The 7,891-nt window shown below is 38.8% G+C and overlaps 1 protein-coding gene across 1 annotated transcript in view; it reads left to right on the top strand.

The window, feature by feature from the left end:
* The window catches only part of SNTG2 (syntrophin gamma 2), a 442,011-nt gene that overhangs the window by 17,347 nt on the left and 416,773 nt on the right, over window positions 1–7,891 (top strand). The gene's annotated exons all lie outside the window — the stretch shown is intronic.

The following is a 7,891-nucleotide window of genomic DNA, read 5'->3' as shown; positions in this document are numbered from 1 at the left end:
TTGATGCCTGATACCTGATTCCTTTGACACCTCATGATCACAGGCTGGTGTGTTTCTTCCATGTGGGCTTTGTTGCTTCTCAGCTAGATGGCCGCTTATTTACCTTCAAGCCTTTAAGACCCCAGACACTATATATTTTGATACCCGAGCAGCATCAGCTTTCTCCACCACATTTCTTTATGCACCCATTTGTCTTCAGTGATCGTATTGGGAAGGTGAGCACACAATGATATGATTTTTTTCTTCTTTGATGCCTGAAACTTGATCCGTTTGACACCTAGTGAAAAGTCTGGTCTGCTTCTTCCATGTGGGCTTTGTTGCTTCTGAGCTAGATGGCCGCTTGTTTACCTTCAAGCCTTTAAGATCCCAGGCACTATATCTTTTGATAGCTGGGCTCCATCAGCTTTCTTCCCCACATTTGCTTATGCATCCATTTGTTTTCAGCGATTGTTTCTGGAAGGTAAAGCATCATGGAATGGAATGCCAGTTTAATAGAACAAAGTGTTCTTGCATTGAGGGGGTACTTCAGTGGAGGCCAAATGTCCATTTGGTACCTTAATTCTAAACCTCTAAATATATGCACATAGATTTATTTCCCCGTCGTCATAAATAAGTATATTTACATATGCACATACCTGTATTTAGACCTCTATAAATGCCCTTTACTTCCTAATTCTTTCCTCTATTTCCTTTTACTTTCCTCTTCTCCCGCTTTCATGCTCTGCCTTCATTTGGGCTTCAGTATTTCCTCTTGGTTACATTACTCTTGCTCAAGTCCTATCAGGCCTCTTACACCCTCCTCACTGCCCATTGTGGATCACTTGTTGTTTCTTTGTCCCTAAGTTTGTTAACACCACTTACTTCCCCCCATCTCCCCCTTTGCCATGTCCCCCGGGAACCATCAGTCCTGTTGTTTTCTCCTCCAGATTGTTTATCCAGTTATACTCCCTTTTTGGTTTGCTCCATTTTGGGGGGTTCAGACCACACTGCTTACCCCCACCCCTTGTGACCCCAGAACTGTCCTCTGTCACAGTCTGCTCCAGTAAGGGGACAGTGTGACATGTGCTGTTGTCATTTGCCCCGTGCCCTCTGTGTCCCATTAGCTCCCGGAATGGACATCATCCTCCAAGCCTGTCATGCCAGCATGGGGTCCAGTCCGGCTCTCTTTCTCTCCCTCCCTCCTGGCCTGCCTCCATGTGGGTGTGGCCTAGTGGGCCCTTTCCCCAACCTGTAGGTTCATTTCTGCTCTCCGCCACACCCTCTTCCTGGGAGGGGGTCAATTTGGCTCTGGTTGGGGTCAGCCCTGTAGCTCTCTCTTTTCATGCATCCTTCCATGTGGCCACACTGTCAGCATGGTTTTGTGCATCATGGTAGGGTCTGCCCACTCCCGATTCTGTGGAGACAGGACCAGTATTCTCCCCCATGGTGGATTAGTGCCCTGCTCCCTCTATCATCATTTCACTTTCAACCCCCTCTTTTCTCCCTCCCCCCTCCCTCCTTTTCCCATTATTGTGTTAGACCAACATGTACCTCCCTGGGTTTGGTCCAACCTCCTCCCAATTCCCTGTATCTCAACCCAAATGTTATGATATAGGTGGCTTCTCTTCTGTACCTACCATGCTGATTACACTTACCTCAGGGAACTCATGCTATACTTCTCCTTTTGTGATTGGCTGGCTTCGCTTAGCATGATTTCCTCCAACTCTCTTCAGTGCTTTTCAGTGATGCATAGTACTCCATTGTGTGTATGTGCCAAAGTTTACTGATCACTCATCTACCAATGGAAATTTAGATTGCTTCCAACTCTTTGTGATTGTGAATTGCACTGCAGTAAACATTGGAGTGCATACAACTGTTTGTGGTTCATTTCTTACCTCTTCTGGGTATATATCCAGTAGATGGATAACTGGGTCATAAGGTAGCTCAGTTTCCATCTTTTTAGAGTATTTCCAGATCACTTTCCATAGCGGCTGAACATATCTACAAGACCACCAGCAATGCGGGAGAGCTCCAATCTCGCCACATCCCCCCCAACATTTGTTGACCTCTGATTTTCTGATATGCCGAGCCTCAAGGGTGTTAGATGGTATCACATGGTTGTGGTTGTTTTGATTTGCATTTCTCTGATGGGTAATTATCAGGAGCATTTTCTCATATGTTGATTCACCATATGGGTCTCCTCCCTAGTGAAACTTCTTTTCAATTCTTTTTCCCACTTCTTCAAAGGGTTAACTGTTTTCCTCTATTTGTAGGCAAGGAGGGTATTGTAGATTTTCATAATAAGCCCTCTGTCTCTTGGGTCAATTGCTAAAAATCCTCTCCCAGTCTGTGTGTTGCCTTGTTACCCTCTTGGTAAAGGCTTTGGATGCACACAGGTGTGTTATCCTTAGTAAATCCCATTTGTTAATTTCAGATTCCCTTGCATGTGTATCCTGCCCTGTTGCAGTTAGCCTTTGTATTCACTGGACCAAGGGTCTTAGGTTTGTCCCAATTCCTTTGCTAATGGTCCTGATGGTCTGCAGTTTTACTTCTAGGTCTATGATCCTCCTTGAGTTTGTTCTTGTGCATGGGGTGAGGTAGACACCTTGTTTCATTTTTCTACATGTGGATTTCCATTGTTTCCAGCACCACTTGTTAAAGAGGCATTGCCCTCCCACTTGATGCTTTTGGGCCCCTTGTCAAAGATCAGTTGTCTATAGGCTGATGGCTTTATTTCTGGGTTTTCTATTCTTTTCCATTGGTCTGTGTATCTGTCATTATGCCAGTACCACACTGTTTTGACCACTGTATCTTTGTAGTAGGTGTGAAAGTCAGATTAAGCAAGTCCTCAGACTATGTCCTTCTTAAGGAGTTCTCTGCTAATTCAGGGCTTCTTATCCCTCCATATGAAATTGGTGGTCAGTTTTTCCAATTCTTTGAACAAGGTTGTTGGTATTTGAATCGGGATAGCATTAAACTTATAAAGTGCCCTGGGTAGGATAGACATCTTTACTATATTGATTCTTCCAATCCATGAGCATGGGGTATTCCCCCATTTGTGGAGGTCGCTTTTGGTTTCCTGTAGTAGAGTTTTGTAGTTTTCCTTATATAGGTATTTTGTTTTTATGGTTAAATATATTCCTAGATCTTTCAGTTTTTTCTTGGCTATTATGAATGGTACTGACTTTATCCCCTCTTCCATGATCTTGTCCGATATGTACAGGAAACCAAACGATTTTGTTAATCTTGTATCCTGCTATTCTTCCATATTCTTTTATTGCTGTCAGTAGTCCGGTTGTGGAGCTTTTAGGATTTTCAATGTACAGAAACATGTCATCTGCAAATAACAATCATTTCACCTCCTCCTCTCCCAGTTGGATACCTTTGATGTTCTTCCATTGTCTTATGTTATTAGCTAGGACCTCCAGTACGATATTGAATAGAAGGGAGGACAAGGGACATTGCTGTCAGTCTCCTTTTCCAGTGGGATTTATTTCGTCTTTTCTCCATTGACTGATGTTAGCTGTCAGCTTTTCGTAGACAACTTGTATTAACTTGAGGAACTGCCTTTCCAGTCCTATCCTCCTGAGCGTCTTAATTAGGTATGGATGCTGGATGTTGTCAAATGCTTCTTCTGCATCTATAGATATTATCATGTGGTTCTTATACATTTTCTTATCAATGCGGTGTATAATATTGATAGATTTTCTGTCGTTAAACCATTCCCTGTATCCCTGGAATGAATCCTACCTGATCCTGATGGATGATGCATTTTATATAATTTTGTAGTCTCTTGGCCAATATCTTGTTGAAGATGTTTGCATCTATGTTTTTTAGAGATATTGGTCTGTAGTTTGGTATTCCTGTGGGATCCTTGCCCTGTTTGGGTATCAAAGTTATACTGACTTCGTAAAATGAGTTTTTGAGTTTGCCGTCCTTTTCTACTCTCTGAAATACTTTATGGAGGATTGGTGTCAGCTCTTCCCTGAATGCTTTGTAGAATTCTCCTGTGAAGCTGTCTGGTCCGGGAGCTTTTTTGGGGGGTAACTTCTTGATAACCATATCTATTTCTTCAGTTGCTGTGGGTTTGTTTAGGTTTTTTACCTCAATCTGGGATAGTATAGGGAGAAATTGTTTTTATAAGTATCTGTCCATGTCTTCCACATTATTGAACTCATTAGAATACAGACTTTCATAGTACTTTGTGATTATACTTTCAATCTCATTAGGATCTGCTGTTATTACCCCTGTTTCATTCCTCATCCTGTCTATTATTGTTTGCTCTTTCCGTTCTTTGGTTGTTTTCCCGCGGTCTGTCAATTCTGCTTTCCTTGCAAAGGACCAGCTTTTTGCTCCGTTAATCTTCTGCATTGTTTCTTATCTTCCCAGTGGTTCATCTCTGCCCTGATTTTTATTATTTCTTTTCTTTTGCCGTTTTAGGGATTGTTCTGTTGACTTTGTTCTAATTGCTGGATATTTTGTGACAGTGTATCCGCCATAAGTCTCTCTTCCCTTTTCATATATGCTCCTATTGCTATCAAGCTACCTCTGATGATTGCGTTCCCTGTATCCCATAAGTTTTTTAAATGAACTACTCTCATGCTCATTAGCTGCTAGAAATTTTTTGATCTCCCTTCTAATCTGCATCAGTACCCAATCATGTCGTAGAAGATCATTATTCACCCTCCAATTGTTTGCTCTTGTTTTCCTGGTTGTCCTTTTATTGATCTCAAGCTTTATGTATCCTTTGATCTTTTGACTGCTGCTTCCTTCCATAAGCATGGACTGTGAATCCAAGCAAGACGAAAGTCGATTGATGATGTCAATCTTTATGTTTGTTGTTTGTTTTCATTTACCTTTACCTTGATCCAGTTGTGAGGATCTGAGCTTTCTTTACATTGAGTTTTAATCCACCCTGAAAATTACAATTCTTTATCTTCATCAGAAAATGCTTGAAGTCTTCCTTACTTTTAGTAAGCAAGTGTTTTAATAATCCTTCCTACCAGGGTAGTGCTGCATTATTCTTCATATACTCCAGTTTCTCTGTTTATTTGCTCAGCACAGATTGAATATGCTGAGAGAATACAACCCTGATGCACAGCTTTCCTGATTTTAAATTATATAGTATGTTCTTGTTCTGTTGGCAACACTTCCTCTTGATTGGAGTGCAGGTTCTGCAGGAGCACAATGTAATGGTCTAGAATTCCATTTTTCACAAATGGATCCATAGTTTGTTATGGTCCACACAGCCAAATGCCTTATCATAGTCCATAAATCACAAGTAAACATCGTTCTTATATTCTTTTTCAGCTAAGATCCATCTGACATCAGCAATGGTATCCCTTATTCCACATCCTCTTCTGAATCCAGCCTGAACCTCTGTCAGCTCCCTGTCAATGTAATGCTGCAGCCATTGTTGGGTAGTCTTCTGCAGTATCTTATTTGTGTGTAATAGCAATAATATTGTTCTATAATTTGAACATTCTGTTGTCACCTTTCTTTAGAATGGGTACTCATGTGGGTCTTTTCCATTCAGTTGACTAAATGACTATCCTCCAAATTCCTGGCATAGATGAGTGAGTGCTTCCAGAATTCATTAGCTTCCATCAATTCCGGGACCTTTTTTGGCTAGTGCTTTCAATGCAGTTTGGATTTCTTCATTCAGTACCATTGGTTCTTGCTCATATGCCACCACCTGCAATGGTTGAATGTTAATGACTAATTGTACAGTGATTCTGTGTATTGTTCCCATATTCTTTTGATGTTTCCTGCATCATTCCAAATTGTTCCCATAGAATTTTTCAATATTACAACGCCAGCTTTGAATTTTTCCCTTCAATTCTTTCAGTTTAAGATATATAGTGAACCCTCGCCACTTCGCGCTTCGACTTCCGCGGCTTCACTCTATCGCGGTTTTTGCATAACAGCGCATGCTTTGTCATTACTGCCACTGATTGGCTCATACTGTACACGCTTGATGCCATAAATAATATAATAAATAATAAATGATAATTGTAACGTCCAAAATGTTTTACTGTATTTTCCATTTTTCGTTTAATAAATTGGGTAATACGAGTGTAATGGTGACTAAAGGGTGTTTTTTCATGTCCTCTATGCTCTAACTACGAAAATATTTGATTTACAAATAAGGAATCCTACTTCGCGGAATTTCATTTATCACGGTAGGGTCTAGAACCGATTAACCGCAATAAGCGAGGGTTCACTGTACTGAGCTTATTCTTCCTTTTTTGATGTTCAAATCCTAGATCTATTATGTGTTTATTTTATTTATTTTAATCTGCTTTAGAGCTTATAGGAACTCTTCAGACTTAGTGATAATGCGTGCCAGAGTTTCCCCCTTCCATGCTGGGTATTGGGCACTGGTCTTTCACAGTACATGTCCTGAACCACCAATATCCCCCTGTGATTCTTGGCTTACATGTTGGTATGCTGCTGAACAAATTTCAGCTGAGCGCATTGTCAAAAGTATACTAGGAATAAAGGCTTGTCTATCTATTTTTGAAGATTAGCCAATGGAAAACCATTGGCCACAATTGCTTCATTATGGCAGAGTGCTGGGCAGCATTGAATTGTGTTGTGTGTGGCATCACCAGGAGTGGCCACTGATCTGATACCAGCTAATAAAAACAATAAAACCTAGTAGAATAATTTTTAAATCTCTCTTCAATTGATCTAAGCACCAGAATCAAAATATTAGTAATTTAAATCCCTGAAAAAAAATTTACTTATATATAATGGTAAATTCAGATTATTTATCTTACTAAAATGTATTTTACTTGTCTAAATTATTGTGAAAGAATGGTGAGAAATACAGCAAATTCCAGCCAGAAAGGTACTTTATAGATGGGGTGGTAACTCAATATCCATCTCTACAGGAAAAAAAGGGACTAGTGATTTGCTCTCCTGCCATCTAACACACATATTTATATTATAAGAGTCCATCAACATTTTTCTGAAAATATTTTTGAATATACCTTTTTCTAAAATGAAATATATCATAAAGGTATTTGCCTATTTTTAAAAAATTTCTCTTTCAAGTGCTTTAATTATATAGTGAAAAAAATACTTTATTGTTCATTTTACTCTTAAAAAGCAAGTCTTGGCTCATCCAGTCAATAGGCAAAACAGCCCTGGAAAAGGGATGGTATTTTCTTTGAGAAGACAAGAAAAACGAAGTTGAAATGTTAAAGTTTCAAATTGCCTGGGTAACAAGACTTCTTTTGAACTGAATAGGCCCTGGTTCTTAGCAAAGAGACAGCAAGTTTAGTGGCACATGCACTAAACATTTATTTTTATAACAGTCTGAAATTTGACATTCCAAATATTGAAATCTTTCTATCTTAAAATATGTTTGCCAGTTTTATAAATTCAAATTTGGTATTAAGTCCACAATTTAATTGTGCAACATTCAATTGCAGACCAAATCATAGTTTATTTATGTAGCACTTGAAAAATAGTATTTTAGTTAGCTAGGCTAAGAAATTTAACCTTTCCAGTGTCCTTCATGCATTTTTTTTTATTTGTCTACTTCTTTGTTCTATGGAAACTACGCAATGGATAAGAGTTATCTAGATCTTTGTATAGAGGTCTGTGTCAACATATTTATAGTGAAGATAATGTGATGATCATTAAGTCCATTATAATGATGTCAGCTACAAAGAAATGATCAAAATTAAATTTCAAAGTATAACTTTGGAATAAATGATAAAATACAGACACATATTTTCTGAAAAAAATTTACATATATATTTGTAAACAGAAACTTGTTTTATTTAAAAATAATTTATTGAATAAACTATTTAGGATTAAGACTTCATTTCCAAGAAGTTTATTATAAGTTTTAAATGTGTTCTGAATTCACTTTTTGATTGGTCATGCAACCTCTGAGTAT

This window comes from Echinops telfairi, unplaced genomic scaffold (genome assembly GCF_000313985.2).
Source record: "Echinops telfairi isolate 266 unplaced genomic scaffold, ASM31398v2 ScPeMD7_3509;HRSCAF=4178, whole genome shotgun sequence".
Taxonomy (NCBI): Eukaryota; Metazoa; Chordata; class Mammalia; order Afrosoricida; family Tenrecidae; genus Echinops; species Echinops telfairi.
The sequence above is the reverse complement of the archived record's forward strand: the minus strand, read 5'-3'. Positions and strand labels throughout refer to the sequence as shown.